Consider the following 18,000-nt stretch of genomic DNA (forward strand, 5'->3'; position numbering starts at 1 on the left):
TTTACACAAAGCCTTTAGAACTGAAGAGCACAGTGAAAGGAAGCACAGTTAAAGTTAATTTCCAAACGGTTCTTTCTGCTTTGGAATTTACCTAAGCTATAAGTAGTTCTCAATTCCGGTCCCAGATCAGAATTCCTGGGGAATTGAAAAAAAAAAAAATCATTCCCCTGGCCCCACCCTAGACCAACTGAATCCATTTCTGCGGTTGGCACTCAGGCATAAGGATTTTTAAAAAGCTCTAAAGGTGAATCCAACATGCAGCCATACTTTAAAAACCTTAATCCACCAATGCTGATCTAGGTGGATTGAATACATTCATAAACTCAGGTGAGCGATTTATTATTCAACACAGTGAGAGATTAATGACTTGTGGCATTGTTACCTTGTCTTCCTTCCCTTTCTTTCTCCTTTGGCTTTCCTGACAAAGACCCAGCAGTGAAGAGGGCCAGGCCAGAGAAGGGATTCAGAGATAGGAAGGAAATGCAGAGGATGTGCACAGGCAGATGGAGGCCAGGGCTGGCAGATTAAACTTCCCAGGGAGGCAGTAAAAATAAACAGGCACCCCTCTCCCCAAAAGCAAAGGAATATTTTCTACAAATAGTGTCTTGCTTTGGGGCAATGGGACTAAACTGCATTATTTCGGGATGTGTAAAGGAACAAACACGGTTCTGTCACATTTCTTTATCTTGGCAAACCAAACATTATGTACTGGGTTTGTGTGTTTGGACCATGGTATTTTTCAGGTTAATGGATATATTTCTGAAAACTTTGTGCAAACCCTCTTGATCTCTAGTCATTAGGCAGAGTTTAGAAGGACTGGTGTGGTCTAACCCTCATTAACTCTCGAAATAACCAGCCAGCGTTCCCGTATAGGATAGGACTCCACACTAAGGAGAAATTTTGGAAGTGAAATAAAATTGACATAATATGGCAGGATATAAAAATCAATAAACGAAAAAATCAGTTGTACTTCTATATACCAGCAATGAACAATCTGAAAAGGAAATTAAGAAAACAAATTCCATTTTTTATAGTATCAAAAAGAATAAAGTACTTAGAAATAAATTTAACCAAGAAGCTGAAAGACTTGTACCCTGAAAACTACAAAACATTGCTAAAAGAAATTGAAGAAGATCTAAATAAATGAGAAGACATGCTGTGTTCGCAGACTAGAAGATTTTTAATTGTTAAGATGACAATACTACCCAAATCCATCTACAGGTTCAACGCAATCTCTGTCAAAATCCCAATACCAGTTTTTGCAGAAATAGAAAAACACCATCCTAAAATTCATGTGAAATTTCAAGTGACCACCTCCGCCCCCCAACAAGGAGCCAAAACAATATCAAAAATGATACACAACGTTGGAGGTCTCACACTTCTTGATTTTAAAACTTAACTATGAAGCTACAGTAATAAAAACAGCACAATCCTAGCATAAGAGCAGACATATATAGCAAAGGACTAGCATAAACAATCCAGAAATTAACCCTTGCATATATGGTCAATTGATTTTTGACAAGGGCGCCAAGACCAGTGGGGAAAGACAGTCTTTTGAACAATTGGTGCTGAGAAAACCAGATATCCACATACAAAAGAATGAAATTGTGCTCTTCCCTTACACCACATACAAAAATTAACTCAAAATGGACTAAATACCTAAAAGTAAAATCTAAAACTATAAAATACAAGAATACAACGGAGGAAATCTTCGTGACCTTGGATTTGGCAATAGTTTGAGTATGATACTAAAATCACAAGCAATAAAAGAAAAAAATTTTGAATCATCAAAATTTAAAGCATTTGTGCATCAAAGGACACATCAACAGAGTGAAAAGGCAATCCATGGAATGAGAGAAAATATTTGTAAATAATTGACAGAATTATGCAGAATATATAAAGAACCCCTACAACTCAGTGACAACACTCTAATAATCCAATTAAAAGGTGGGCAAAATAATTCAGACATTCCTCCAAAGAAGACATACAAATGGTCAATAAGTACATGAAAAGATACACAACATCATTAGTCATCAGGGAAATGCAAATCAAACCACAATGGGACATACTTCGCACCTGCTAAGATGGCTATTAAAAAAAAAAAAAGTAAAATGTTGATGAGAGACTTCCAGTTTCTAGTCTGGCTTGTGAGAAGTTTGGAAATCTCCATCCTAACAAATAAAAAGCAGAATAAACAAAAATCAACAACTCAGATCTGTGAGAGAAATGATCTCACAGGGCAAACTGCACTTCCTATATTGGAGAGACAGCTGGATACAGAGAATCACAATTTATGGGAGCAGAAACACAGGAGCAGAAATCTCTACAGGAGCCAGTGCCGGTAACAGGAGCCAGTGAACTGTAACTGACAAATTGTTGGAAGCTCAGTGTGGACAACTCTGACAGTTGAAAACTTCAGGGGGACCCATACACGGAGGTGGGAGGAGCCCACAATTTTGTGAGGTTCACCTCCATTAGCTCAATTTGGTTCTCACAGTGAATACCAGAGTAAAGGACCAGGGCAACAAATAGAAAACAGTAACAAATATGGTAGCTATTAATGCAAATATGTCAACAATCCCTTCAAACATCAGTGGTCTACATGCAACAAATTAAAAGAGAGATTATCAGAGTAGATGAAAAAATAAGACCCAATTATATATCGTCTACAAGAAACCCACTTTAAATATAATGACACATAAATTCAAAGTAAATGGTTGGAGAAAGATATACTATGTTAACAATAATAAAAAAAAATAAGTAGTTATATTAATTTCAGGCAAACCAGACTTCAGAGCAATTAAAGTTATCAGGGATAAAGAGTGGCATTACATGATGATGGAGGGGTCAATTCTCCAAGAAGACATAACAATCCTTAACATGTATGCACCTGACAACAGAGGAACAAAACACATGAGGCAACAACTGATAGAATTTCAAGGAGAAATAGAGGAATCCACTACCCTGTTTCCCTGAAAATAAGACTTAGCCGGACAATCAGCTCTAATGTGCCTTTGGAGCAAAAATTAATATAAGACCCAGTATTATAAGTAAAATAAGACTGGGTCTTATATTAATTTTTGCTCTAAAAGACACATTAGAGCTGATTATCTGGCTAGGTCTTATTTTCGGGGAAACAGGGTAGTGGAGTAGGAGGCTTCATCACCCCTGGGTCTGGTTAGCCTGGCAGCAGAGTTGGGTGGGAAACCCTGATCTAAACCCTCCAGAGACTATCTCTAATCTTAGGGGTTCTCGCTTTGCCTTCTATAACCTCTTCGCCCCTTCTCCCTGCTTCTTGCTTCTGATTGCCTTGATCTGATTGCCTCTCAGCTAAGTAGACGTATATCATACTTGCATAACATTTATAGTAAGAATGTTAGGCACTGTCCTATATCTCACTGAAACCACATTCCTATTAGGCACTTAGATTTCCCCATTTTAGAGATAAGAAAACTGAGTAAGAGATCGTAAGTAATTTGCCCAAAGCTTTGCAGCTAGAAAGTAAGGGGTGGTGTTCTCGCCTCCAGAGCCGCATTTCTAAGGACTATGTCATCCTGCCTATACAATTTCGTTATTTCTTCATTTACTGAAAATTGCACGTTAATCTGTTAATAATTAGGTTTTTCAGGATACTCTGTCCAAAAAAAAAAAAAAAATTGTAGTCATTTGGGGGATGTACTCGATTATTGGTTGTTTTTGACAGCCACATCAAAAAAAATTTAATTTAAAAGTCTACAGAGTTTTCCCAGTTTGTGGTCTTGTTTTGTCCTGTATCGAATGGTCTTCCAGGGGAATATACAACAACAACAACAACAACAAAATCGAGAAAACACCCTGACCACCACCACCACCACCATCAGTCTGGTGTACGAGGAGGAGTTGGGGCGTTGCAGGGAAAGGAGGTGGATCCGCCTCGGGCGCCGGGTTCTGTTGGGGATTCTCCGCGCGGGACTCCGGGGAGGAGGCGGGTGGGCGTGGCGGGAAGGACCGCAGGTCCAGTCCCTGAGCGCTATGCAAATGACATGCAAATCAGCGCATGTGAGCCGGCGTCCTCAGTTTGAGTCCCGGCCGGGAGCGCTGCGCTCTCAGTCGTTCTTCACGCGCGTTCGCTCCTGACTCTCCCACTTGCTCGCTCTCGCTGGGCCGCTTATCCCCGTCCCACTCCGTCGGGCCCGGGACGCGCCTCACCGCTTCCTGGCACCGCCAGGTCGGCAGCCGGCGGCGGAGCGAGCCCGGCCCCCGCGCTCCCTCCGGGACGCTCCCTCCGAGCGCTGTGCCTCCGCTCCCGGGCCGCCTTCGCTGCGCGGGTGAGTGAGCCCGCCCGACGCTTTTGTCCCGGCGCGGCCCCTGGGAGTCACGCTGCGAAGGTGGGGGTCGGAGGTCGGGACCTCCCTTGGAAGCCTATCCTCACTCCTCTGTTGGAGAGGGGTTCCTACGTGCAGCAAGGAGTTGGGCCAGGGGGCGCGTGAGGGGACGACTCCAGGACTCCAGCAGCCCGGGTTTTCTTTGGGGAGGTGAGGTGCTTTGGGGACAGTGATGCGGGTGTGTCTCTTAGCGTCATCCGAGGTACGTGCCTTTGATTCGAGGGGTGCGAATTGCCGCTAGCCCCCAAAGAAGAGAGGTGGGCTCTTCTTCCAGTTCCCCAACCCCTGGCAGAAAGACTCCGTGATGACGGGCGCGGGGGCGGGGTGCCACGTGAAGGTCCTCCCAGCCCAAAAGTGAGACCCGGAAGGTAGGGCAGCGAAGGCGGCCGCGAAGCCCCAGGCAAAGCTGGGGCGTCGGGCTCTCACTCCCTGCTCCTCATTCAGGCTCCTCGCCTGCTCTGCTTCCTTCGTTTCAACGGGGGTTCCATGGTTGAAGGACCCTAGTTTGCAGTCATTGCGGTTGATAAGTTTTGGATAAACTAGTCCCAGTGCTAGCTGTCCGTGGTGGAGGTAGAACTCCTCCCCAGAACTTGTGCTGCTGTCATCCCTCAAGAGCCAAAGGACTGGATGTAGGAGTGGTATTGTAGATGCGAAGAATGGCTGATGGGGAGAGGTTTTCTAGGACTGTTTTGGTTGGATGGGGGATGCACCCTCTATATCATAACCTGAAGGAGAAAGAGCCCGCTCCTTTGAGGCCTGGAGGGCTTAAAAGTAGCTGTGAGATTCAGGGAGCTGGATGAGGGTGGGGGTACACCCGGGCTGTGGGCACAGTGCCAGCCCTCAGGCCACTGGTTTTCACCATTCTCTCCAAGTGCAAAGATCAGAGTGAGTGCCATGCCCCATCTCCCTAGCCTTCGGGAGCCTGCTCTAGAGCTGCCTCCCCCTTCCCAGCCGGGCTGTAGGTTCTTCCCTGTATGTTAAGGCAATCCTTTTGTCAAAATGCACAACTTGTGAATATATTATTTCCAAATGGGGGGCTTGAGGGGACATTTGGTGAACCCCTCACACGTCAAAGCCTGTGGAATCCACAATGCAAGTCTCTGGGGGAAGTGGAGGTGCTTCTGGCAACCTTAGTGGGTTCTTAAAAGGCATTTCGGATGCTAGTAAAATAGTTCTTGTTTTTCTCATTTGCTTTTCCTCTTCCCTCCTATCTCTCTTATTTTCTCTTAAATTCTTAACCTCCTTTCCTCTGTGACCCTGCCCTGCACACTTTGGGACTGTGGAGGGTGACGCTGCTGGCCCCACAGTACCCTAGACCATCGTGGTGCCAGAGTGAGGTTGACTCTTTGTCTCCCACCACAGTGGGCCAAGGGCCTTAGCCAGAGCAGGTGGGAGCCTGGGCACTTGGTCCCGGGTGGGGAGTGTCTGGGTCTGGATTGGGTAGAGGGCATTCTGGGGACTTGCACAGGCCTTTTCATCCGGATGTGCATGTCGTTCCCCTCATTCAATGACACAAAAGGACGCTGGTCCTCCCACCGCTAGGCGTGAGCTTGGAGAACCATCCGCAGTGGTGAAGGATTTGTGTGTTTAGTTTCTTTTGTGCATGGCCTGCTAGCTGAGGAGCAGGGCAGCTGGGACACTGGAGTCATTTTCTTTGTATGAAATTTGCTGACCCTCTCATCAGGAGACTTTCCCCAGGGGCCAGATCTTGGGGGACATATACAGAGCAGACGAGGCCCTTGGGAAGTTCCTGGTCTAATTAGTCAGGCCAGGGGGACCCACCCGCTGCCTGGACCTTGGACAGACAGGTGCAGTCACTACAGGGCAGGGGGCCCCCGGCTGGCAGTTGCAGGGGAGTCTGCTGGGAAGGCTTGTCAGGAAAGGAGGTGGCCCCAGATGGTGCTGAAGGGAGAGGAGCCCCTTCAGCAGTGCCAAAGGTGAGGGAGGGGTCTTGATCCTGGCTGGGGAGGTCTTCGCCAGCCTCAGAAGAATAGATTGTGAATGCTCTGGAGTCACCATGTCCTCACTGCCTACAGGAATGACCCGTATTTTCCCCCAAAATATGAGTCTAGAGTCTTTGAAACAGAACTAGTTGGTTTATTGGCTCTTTGTGTTTAAAGAGGGTCAGGAGGTGGCAATCTGAGAATGCAGCCCTGTCTGGGGGTAAGGGTTCAGAGACCCCATGAACACGTGGAGTCTTATTTAGTATTTTTCTGAGAACAACATTTCTTGGTATTCTGGAAATATACACTAAGGCCACTTGAAAGCCCAGCTGCCCTTCTCCCAGTTCAAACCAGCACACAGGTTGGAAAATTGTTCATTCTTAAAAGTTTCCAGTTCTTTCCTCTCTGTAAATGTAGTGACATTATAAAACAACCTTTAGACAGTAATCTTACTGAACAGAAGACATTGTCTTTGCCCAGTTTGACTATTAAGTCATTTTCCTGTGACTAACAGAAGGTGTACCCGGAGAACCTGAGGAAGGACCATTCCCATGGAAAACAAACAGGTGGATGCGGCTTGCAAGTGGGCTCAGAATCAAGGAACCACCCAGCCAGTAAGCCAGAGTGAGGACATCACAGATGTCACTGGGATGGTCTCTGTGCCCTGTGACTTCGGTCCTTTCCCTTTACTCTACCTTCGTGCCCCACAGGCACAGAAAAATGAATGTGCTGGCCTGGGGTCTGCTGGAGCCATTCCCTTCTTCCACCTGTGCCATTCCACAGATGAATTTTCTGTCTCATTATTGAGTTTTGGTTTCATGCTTTTTCGTTTTAAGCCAAAAGGTTGAGCAAATGCAGTTTTCCTTACCATCTCAAGTGGGTGGACCTTGGTGCTTGACAGTAGACCAACAGATGCATCCCTCCTGCCTTGCTGTATCACCTGGTGTACCCGGGCTGCAGCCCTTGCTAAATGGACAGTGGCAGCCAGCCCAGTGGGGCTGAGGCAGGAGGAGGGCCAGTAAGACTTGCTCCCTGTTTATAGCTGGTGGCATGGGGATAAGGCTGGATTTCCAGATGCTCACTCCACCTTCTTTTCATTGCCCTCCTGCTCAGTGTCTAAGAGTGAATGCTCACAATGGGCACCCCACTAGGGAGCTGTGGGAATTTTCCATGTAGATCCAGCTTCTGGAATTTCCCATTGTCCCCATCCCCCACAGTTGGTACTTCTGTCCCCCTTTTTCTTCTCCCCTTTTCTCTTGGGTCCTGAGTACAGAGCCCTCTGGAGACAAAGGAAAAAGGATGAGGAGAGGATTTCCTTTTCTTTCAGATCTGCTTCTTGATTCCCCACCCCCGCCCGGCTCTGGGCGCCAGATCTGTTGCTAATTTGTTAATGTGGGACTTCACGAGTTATTTCTCATAATCTTGTGGGAACCAAACCCCTACGGTTTTGAGTTGTCATAGTTGAGGATGCTGTTTATTTTTTGTTTTCAGAGATTGAGGTTTCTAGTAGAGAGTAGCTCTCCTTCAGATTTCTGGCAGGAGGAAGCAGCACGAGGGTGGAATGTGGTCTTTGGTGTTCAACTTGGGTTCAGAGCCATCCCGGTCACTGATTGGCTAGATGTTCATACGCATGTTTTTAACCTCTATGAGTGACTTCAGTTTCCTGACCTGATAATGAGGGTGGTTATAAAAATTAAATGAATATGCAAATATAAAGAGACACAAAAGAAGGGATCACTATTACCTTACATACCAAGTAATGTTCTCTGTGCTTATGGAATGACCTATCCATCAGCCGGCAAACATTAATTACGGACCTGCTCTCCATGTAGCCCTGTGGAGGATTGTGAAACAAAGGCAGTAAGCTCAAGAGACTCGAAGTCTATATGGGGAAACCGCTAACACATGAAGTCATTAGAAAACAGGGCCAAGTTCTGTGGTACAGACTCAATTAGGGGACTGATGGGTGGCAAGAAATTCAGGGGCTGGAGTGGTGAGGAAAGGCCTCAGAGATGAGGAGGTCCCTGAAGGGAGGGGGCACTGGCAGGAGAGAGAAAGGCGGGAGCCCTTGGCTCCCGTGTTTAGAACTCTTACCTCTTCCTTTGTTGGAACGTTTGACCTGGTGGCGAGCTCTCAACCACGGAGGCCTGCTTGTCCTGAGATTATTTGGGGGGTGGTTTTCATTCCGGCTCGTTTTCCCTCTGCTGCCTAGGCTATTCCTGGAACAATTTTGTTTTGACTTTATACTGGATCAAAAAGAATGGGAAGCAAATCTGCAGCAAGCATGAAAGCCCAGGCCCATGGAAGACTTTTGGGCTCCCAGAGCTTTTTGTTCTTCCCTCATGCTTCATTTATTGTAGCTCATTTCCTGGTTCTGGAATGGCAGGCGTTTGGGCTGCAGGAAACCAGTCCACCTGACACCTGCATTATACTGAGGTGGAAACCAGGTCTACGAGGCCAAATGATTAGGGGCAGAACTGGAAACAGCCAGAATTCTTTTCACCCCACCCTGATAGAGGATGGTGATGGGGCTGGAAGGTCTGACCTGGGCCAGAGGAATGGAAGCACATTGGTTCCATCACACGTTCCACCTGGTTCTCCAGAGCCCCTGAAGTTTGTCCTCTTTAGTCTAACGGTTCATGGGCAGCAGGGGTGAATATTTCTGTGTCTGGTCTGACTGTGATCACTGCCGTTGTCTGACTCCAGGTACCTTGCATCTGTCCATACGAATTCCACCGACCTTGAAGTCCTAGCCTCTATCCCACTTAATATCCAGACATACGATCTGTGGCAGACACTGTATTCAGGGTCTGCCTTGACTCTGGAATGCACCATCCTTCTCAGGGATTCTCACCCTCATGAACAGTTCGAGGTCCTGGCCGTCTCCACTGACCTGGCAGGAGCGCCTTTCTCCTTTTCTAGGACTAGGCTAGATGGAGTGTCCTCCGAGGCTGTGTGAAAACCCAGGAAGAGGCCATGGTTTGCAGTCAGGTGTCGGTGGGTGCCTCTGTAAGTGGAGAGAGGAGCCACATCTCTACCTACCTGAGGAGGCTGTGGGCAGATGAACAAGTGCTCGCCCACCTTAGTCGTAAGGCGTGGTGTCCCACTAGGCCACGAGCTCCCAAGGGCAAAGGCCATGGTTCTCTTCTGTGTCCTTACCCTTAGCTCAGTGCCTGACACACCGCAGGTGCTCAGACATGGGGGTCAAAGGACTGGCTAATGGGGTGAATGGAAGTGCTCCACAGAAGATTCTAAGGGTTTTCCCATCTGCTGTTCTGTAAGAAGGTGCTTTCCACTCATCTGTTGCACTTCTCCAATTGTCTTCTTTATGCTTAGGTGTAACCATTCTAATTTTCCTCCTGAACTTTATGCATTTCCTGCTAGTTACTACGCCTGTTCACACAATGTGCCCCAAAACAGACCTATTCCTACCCTTCGCCATTACCCAAGTTAAGTTCCCATTTACTATTTTTGTATTACTATAGCATCAATAGCGTGATCATTTTTCACAGTCACGTGGTTGCTAACCTTGTGGAAATGAGCATATTAATGAGGAGGCAGCAGGTTGTCTCAGAGTGCGTCTGGAGGACCTTAGTCCTTGCTCTAGAACTTGCCTCTTATTACGACCAGAAATTGCTGTCTTTGCAGTGGGTCCTCCTGGTGGGCATAATACAATTAACGCAATGGCTACCGATTTTCCCCTTCCTGTTTCAACCAGTGGTGTGGTAGGGAGTTCTCAGGCTTTCTGTAGTGATTGGGCAGCCGCCTAGGAAAGCAGCTGGTGGTAGATAACCACAGCTGCTCAGCGCCTCCTCTTTCTGTGGGCGTTCTGGTTACCCCAGACGGAGAAAGCCTTGGCTGTACGTTCGTATTGCTGTGGCTCCTGACCAGGCCTTTGCTGGCACACCCTGAACTATTAACGGTGGCCTCTCCATGGCACAGATACATTTTTACACCTGATTGCTTTGTTCATCGTAAAGCACAGTCTAACAGTGTCATTCCACCTTCAGAAACCTGCAGTGGCTCCCTGTTTCTCACAGGAAACCCAAGGGCCTCCATAATCTGACCCCCAAACCAACAAGACTTGTTCATTTCTTGTCCGTGAACCCAACTTACACTCTCCTGTCTCTGCCTTTGACGATGAGTTTATCCTTTCATGGAATAGTGTTCACTTGTTTTTTTGACTGGCAAGTCCTTCTATCCTTAAAGATTTGTTCAGCGGATGAATTAAATTCCCAATACCTGTCAGGCACTGTCCCATAAGGGAGGCTGCCTTCATCCTCCTCAGCTTCAAGTTCTCTTCCTCATTTGAATGTCTGTAGCAATTAGTCCCTGTAAAATTCTTTGGATGGTGGTGAGTCATGTATTATTATGGAATGTTTATATCTTTTGTTTAGTTGGTTTTTTTTTTTTTTCATGTTGAAATTTTTATATCTACAACTATGTTGAAAAAACTTCAAGGGCAGGATATACCTAATGCTTTTATTTCCTCATAGCAATGGTTCCAAAACCCAAAACTAGCTGATAACAAAACCCCTTTGGGAGCCTTTTCGCAAAATAATCCATGCCTCCCCAGCACCTGGGAGGGCTCAGGGAATTTTTATTTTTACAAAGCTCCCCAGGTGTTTCCAATGTCAGCCAGATTTTGGAATTCTTGGTTGCTTTTTCACTAATTATTTGTTTGATTTGTATATTAGGAAGAATTATTCAAAATTAACAGAAAACAATTCGGGCTAGCAGAAGAGAAAAAAAGGTAATAGTTGTATAGTAACAGGAGATGGATTCCAAGTTCCCATAGGTTAATATACACAATTTTAGAAACATTTCTAAATTATATGTTTTTATACATAAAATTGTATACCACCTTCTTCATTATTATCAGAATCAAAATATTACCCTTCTGAACTGTGTTTGTCTGTCAGAGTTGCACATGATTTCAAGATGAAATGCTGTTTTTCATAATCTGTGTTCATGATTTTTGAATTCCTTGAATTCATCCTTAAATTCCTGGGATAAACTTGGTCATGATGTGTAGTTTAAAAAGAACTTGGTCATGATGTGTAGTTCTGGCTTTGATTTTCTAATAGTTCATTGGTTTTTTTTGTTTTTTTTTCATTTATGGTCATGAGTGATATTAAACTATTAATTACCTTTCTTTCCTTGGCCAGTTTTGTATGTGCCCACGATTTTGACATGTTTAGCACCTTCAGTATTGACAGAATAATTGAGAGGAATATTAAAGTATATCAGGGTTTTAGCTACATTTCCTTTAGGTTAAACTTAATAGTTTTATGTTTGTTTGTTTTCTGTAAGTAAATAGTATTGCTGAAAGTTAAATATCTTCTGAAAGTTAACTGAAGAATTTAAAAAAAATTATTGTTCAGTATCCAACGATGATCTATTGCACATAAATCAATCACACCTGCTTTTCCTAGCTTTGAAGCATCTGTGCTTTATTCTGATACATTTGGCCGTTTCTCCTGCCTTTTGAGTCCATTTCTCGTTAAGTGGTAGGCACTGTTCTGGTACACAAGTTTTCATTCAGTGCTGCATCATAATGGAATCTTTTTGAAGACATTTTTTTTTAAATTGAAGTATAATTTACATACAAACAATGCACTCATGTTAGTGTATAATTCTGAGTTTTGAGAAACATATATATAGTCATACAAGCACCGTTACAATCAAGATGCAGAACAATTCCATCACCCCCACAAAATTGCCTTGTGCACTTTTGTAGTCAACTCTTCCACTGGCTGAAGACCCTGGGAACCACTGACCTGTTTTCTGTTCCTATGATTTTGCCTTTTTCAGAATGCCACATACACGGCATCATACATAGGTAGCCTTTTTAGTTTGCCCTCTTTCACTTAGCACAGCGTGCTTGACATTCACCTATGTTGTTGGTACCTCAGTAGTGGGTCGTCCCTTTTGTGGCTGAGTCGTATTTCTGTGTGTGGATGAGTCGTATTTCTTTGTGTCGATGTATCACAATGTGTTTATTCACCAATTGAAGGACATTTGGGTGGTCTCTAGTTTGGAGTAATAATGAAAAATTCACTATAAATATAACCGTACAGGATTTTATGTGAACATTTTATTTCACTTGGGTAAATACCTAGGATAGTGGGGTTGCTGGGGGGTATGGTAAGTGTAAAATGCCAAACTGTTTTCCAAAGTGGCTGTATCATTGTGCATTCCCACTAGCATTATATGAGGGTTATAATTTTCACATCCTGTTGGCACTAAAGAGATTTTTAAATTTTAGGTATCCTAATAGGTATAGTTTTATCATTGTGGTTTACATTTGTATTCTAATAATGACTAATGATGTTGAGCGTCTTTGTTATTTGGCTTATTTGTAATCCGTGTGTTGTCTTTGGTGAAGTATCTTTAAGTCTTTTGCCTCGGTTTTGTTGGGTTATTTCCTTATGATTGACATTTGAGATACAATTCTTTTTATATTCTGGACACGAGTCCTTTATGGGGTACATGTTTAGCAAATATTTTCTCACTATTGTCTTTTCATTCTCTTAAAATGTCTATTATTTCAGAGCAGAAGTTTTTAATTTTCATGAGGTCCAATTTATCAGTTTTTAAAAATATATTCTTTTGGTGTTCTAACTAAGGAAATGTTTACTTAATCTGAGGTCATTAAGATTTTCTTCAATACTTCCTTTGCGATGTTTTATAGTTTTAGATTTTATATTTCGGTCTGATCCCTTTTGAGTTATTTTTTACACATGGTGCAAGGTATAGAGATTCTTTTTTGCATATAGATGTCTAATTATTCTAGCACTACAGTGAAAAGGCCATCCTTCCCCTATTGAATTGTGTTTGTATCTCTGTTAAAAATCAACTGAGCATATTTGCGTGGGTATGTTTCTGATTATTCTGTTTCATTGGCTTATGTAGTTATTCTTTCAGCAATACCACGCTGTCTTTATTATAGCTTTATTGTAAGTTTCAAAATCAGGTAATATGAGTTCTTTAACTTAGTTCTTCCTTTTCAGAATTGTTTTTGGTTATTCTAGATCTTTGCCTTTCACATGTATTTCAGAAACATCTTATTGTTTTCTACATAAAATCCTGCTGGCAGTTTGATTGATACTGTATTGAATCTATAGATCAGTTTGGGGAGAATTGACATCTTAACAATATTGGGTCTTCTAATACATACATAAGCTGTATCTCTCCATTTACTTAGATCTTCTTTTTTTTAATCAATATTTTATAGTTTTTAGCATAAAATATTGAACATATTTTGCTAGACTTATAGATATGTGTTTCATATTTTTGGTGCAACTTTAAATGGTACTTTTAGTAAAATTCTGTTTTCCAGTTGTTCATTGCTAGTATATATAAGTTTTTTTAATAGATTTTTTAAAAAATATAAATCAGAGAATAAAGTGATTTATTAAATATATTAAAATATAAATCATTTATATTAAAATATAAATCAGAGAATAAAGTGGGTGGCTTATAAACAACAGAATTTATTGCTTCAGTTCTGCAGGCTGAGAAGTCCAAGATCAAGGTGCCAACATACTCACGTTTTGGTGCGAGCCCTCTTCCTGGTTCATAGCCAGCACCTTCTCACTGTGTTCTCACATGGTGGAAGATGGTTAGAGATCTCCCTGGAGTCTCTTTTACGTGGTGCTAAGCTCATTCACGAGGGCTCCACCCTTATGACTTAAGCACTGTCCAAAGGTCCCACCTCCTAATTCCATTATCTTTGGGGCTTAGGATTTCAACATACGAATTTGGGGAGGACACAAACACTCAGACCATAGCAGCCCGATAGTAAATATTTCAGGCTTTGTAGATTATGTAAGTCTCTCTTCAACTCTCTACTTGACTCTCATAAAGTCTCTACTCAGTGACTCAACTCTGGCATAGTAGCATGATGGCAACCGTGGACAATACATAAATGAATAGATGTCTCTGTGTTCCAGTAACTATTATTTACAAAACAGACTGCATAGTTTGCCGACCCCTGCTGTAGTTTGTTGATAAGATAAATTACATTAATTGATTTTCGAATGTTGAACCAGCCTTACATTCCAGGAATAAACTTCAATTGGTCATGATATATTATTCATCTTTTTATATATTGCTAGATTCAATTTGCTAACATTTTGTTGTATGCTCATGAAGGATATTGGTCTCTGTTCTTGTAATGTCTTTGTTGGATTCTGGTGTCAGAGTATTGGTTGCCTCATAAAATGAGTTAGGAAGTATTCCTTTCCCTTCTATTTTCTGGAAGAGTTTTATAAGATTGTCATTTATCCCTTAAATTTTTGTTAGACCTTGCGAGTGAAGCCATTTATTTGAACATGGAATTTTTGTATTTTTGTAGGATGGGTTTTAACTACAAATTAAATTCTTTAGTAAATATAGGGCTATTCAGGTTATTTGTTTTTTTCTTGATTGATTTTTGATAGTCTGTGTTTTTTGGATAATTTATTTCATCTAACATGTAGAATTAATGACCAAATATTATTTATAATATTTACTTATTATCCTTTTAATGTCTTCAGGGATTGTAGTGATGTCTCCTCTTTTATTCCTGATATTTATAGTTTATATCTTTTTTGCTCTCTGTCAGTCTGGCTAGAGGTTTGTCAATGGTATTGATGTTTTCAAAGACTAGCTTTTGGTTTTATTGATTTTTTCTCTGTTATTTTTCTGTTTTCAATTCCATTGGTTTCTTCTTTCTTCTTTGTTATTTTTCTTCTGCTTGTTTAGCTTAATTGTCTTTATTCGCCTAGTTTGTTAAAGTGCAAGCTTAGGTCATTGATTTGAGACTTCCAGGGTTCTCCTTTGCTGGGACAGTTGGGTTGGGAAAGGGAACATGGGAAGGTAGAACCAGTGTTTTTACCTCCAAGCGTTTATTATGAAAGCTCTGGTAAAAGCTTGCGCCCGATTCTTCCAGAGAGCCCTGAGGCTTCAGTTCTTGGAATGGGACCAGTGGGAGGGAGGAGCAGATGTCACACCTTGGATGTCACACCTTGGACTGCTTTTCTCGTGGAAGGCAGAGCGGGGTCTTCTAGTCCTGATAGCCTGGCATCCTAATGTTCATCTGCCTCCCAACCTGGTCTGTAGAACACAGAATAGAGGGGCTGGAGTTGCTGCAGTTTTATGGGTGAAAGGGCTCTCTCCTAATAGTTTAGAGCAAGGGTAGGCAATTTTTTTCTGAAAAGAGACGATAGTAAATATATTCAACTTTGCAGGCTATCCCACCTCTGTTAAAAGTATTCAACTCTGCCACCATAGCATAAAAGCAGCCACAGATAGTATGTAAATGAATGGGCAGGCTGTGTTTCAACAAAACTATTTACAAAATAGACAATAGGCTGGATTTGGCCATAGTTTCCCCAGTCCTGCTTTGGTCTGTTAATACGGTGAATTACATTGATTAATTTTCAGATGTTGAACCAACGTTGCAATCCCTAGATAAACTCCACTTAGTTTATAGAGTATCTGGTCTGTACCTGGCCCTGTCTTTGCACCTTAGCTTGTGTTGTCACCAAACTGTGAGCTTCTCAGGAGCAGGGACACAATGGTACCACCCCATATCTCCCATCAGGCATATAGTGGATGGTTGGTAAACATTTGTGCTGGATGGAAACAACTGTACATGTTCACGGTGCCTCTGCTAAATACCCTTTATGGTCCCTTTAAGGGCCCAGAGGAGTGGGGGTTGTGTGGCAGAGTTGGGCTCAAAGGCTGTCACTGCACGCGCAGGCTGATCTGTCATTTTGGAGACTATTTTGGAAACATGACTTAAGTTTGGTCTGTGGGGTGCTGCTTTCTAATTACTCTCTCCTTTTCCTGAGCATTGTGGTTGGCACAGTGGTCGCCAGGCCCAGGAACTCAGGCATCCAGATGCCAGCCCAGCGCTGGGCTTCTGAAAGGGCTATGGCCTCCTCCTACAGAGGGGTGTGCCTGTGTGCGGGAGCAGTGCCGCAGGATGGGCCGCGCCTGGCTGGGTCCTGAAAGTGAGCGCCCTTGACCTTCATGTCTGTGGTCAGCTTCGTGTTGAGCACTTAGTGCCACGGCGACTTGGTGCGCCAGACAGGTTTTGTACGGGCAGATTGCAGAGTCCGTCTCGGCTCCTTTTCCTCAGTGACTGGGGGAACTGGATGCGTAGTTAGTTGATGGGAAGTGTCTGGGCTTTGTGGCTAACAGACCTGGGTTTGAATCTCTGCTCAACAACTTATTAGATGGGTGATCATAGGAAATTATTTAACTACAGTGGTACCTCGGTTTTCGAACATAATCCGTTCTGGAAGACCGTTCGAGTTCTGAAACGTTCGAAAACCGAGGCTCGGTTTCCCCATAGAAAGTAATGCACAATGGATTAAGCCGTTCCAGACCTTTAAAATCAACCCCTAAAACTGCAAATTTAGCATGAATTTTACTATCTCATGATACCATAGATCCATAAAATTTACGGCGTCCGTAAACCAAAACGTTTGTCAACGGAGACGTTCGAAAACCGAGGTACCTCTGTGCTCTGAATTTCTGTGCCTCATTTCTAAAATGGAGATTTGTACAACCTCCCAGCATGTGAGGGTTACATTCACACCACACTCTCCTGGCTGCGGAGATGAGAAGGGACTTGGAAGGATATAAAGCAGGGAGTGTTGGGCAAGTCAATAGAGACTTGTTAAACAAATGGCAAACATGATAGGAAAATCCATTTGAAGACGAGGGTGCAGAGAGGTGGCATTGGTCACTTTCTCCCCCGTTATTTCTGGACTAAAAAGTGTGGAGGGTGACTCAAGGGCTGAGTCTCTCATTTTGCTCTGGAGCAAGGAGGGGCCACTGCCAGGTCTGGGTGATGCCTTGGGTGGGCCCTGTGGTCTTTCGTTATCCAGCCTGGTTCACCAGGATGGGACGGGGTCCTGGAGTTGTACCAGACCCTGTTTAGTGGAACCAATTGCATAATTGCTTGGAATTTTATGGTGCCAGGCCCCTAGGACCTGGTGGTAACAATAACCCTCCTTTTTACATGTATAGGCCCTCGCTGTTGGCAGAATATGTTTATGCCGTGCTTACATCCACCCAGGGAGAGAAGGGGGAGGAAAGCCCCCTCCAAATGCCATCAGAATGCTCCCAGCTCCTTGTGCGCTAGAGGGGGCTCTGCTGTCCTATTTCCAACGTTCCAGATAGACCCCTGGGTGCGGCCGTTATGGGACGAAGCCCCTGCCTTTCTTGCGGAAAGTCAGTGAGTTGAGGAAAGTGCTGCTTCCAGGCCCACCCTGCCCTCCCTCTGGAGACATCAGACCAGCCTTTACTAGAGAGCTCAGAAACTTGTGGAAGATCAAGAATTAGATAAAATTCCAATTTTGTCACCCTGAGATGATTTTATGGTATTATATCAACCCTAAAACAACATTAAAACACAGATCTGCTTGTAACACCCCTGGTTACAGAATCATGTGGATGCTCTACTCCATAAAAGATAAAATTCTAGCTGTTTCCGCTTGGCATGCCACATAGGCTGCAGTCCAACTCTGGCCACCTGAGATGTTCAGACCTATTGGTGAGTGGCTGTAAGTACTTTTCATTTAGTTAATGCTTTAGTCTTAATGTTGTCACACATTTTGCATTTCATCTTTGTCAGGCTTATGACGTTATTCTTGTGCCCATTTTACAGTTGATGCCTAAGGCTTAGGGAAGTTACG

At 43.6% G+C, this 18,000-nt stretch overlaps 1 protein-coding gene across 1 annotated transcript in view; it reads left to right on the forward strand.

The window, feature by feature from the left end:
* The first annotated feature begins 4,048 nt into the window (after window positions 1-4,048).
* The window catches only part of MYLK (myosin light chain kinase), a 241,671-nt gene continuing 227,719 nt past the window's right edge, over window positions 4,049-18,000 (forward strand). The window contains exon 1 of the mRNA XM_019738977.3: window positions 4,049-4,307. The gene's annotated coding sequence lies outside the window, so the exon portion shown is untranslated. The remainder of the gene's footprint in view (window positions 4,308-18,000) is intronic.

Source organism: Rhinolophus sinicus, chromosome 17 (assembly GCF_057876585.1).
Source record: "Rhinolophus sinicus isolate RSI-liver-muscle chromosome 17, RSI-T2T, whole genome shotgun sequence".
Classification (NCBI taxonomy): Eukaryota; Metazoa; Chordata; class Mammalia; order Chiroptera; family Rhinolophidae; genus Rhinolophus; species Rhinolophus sinicus.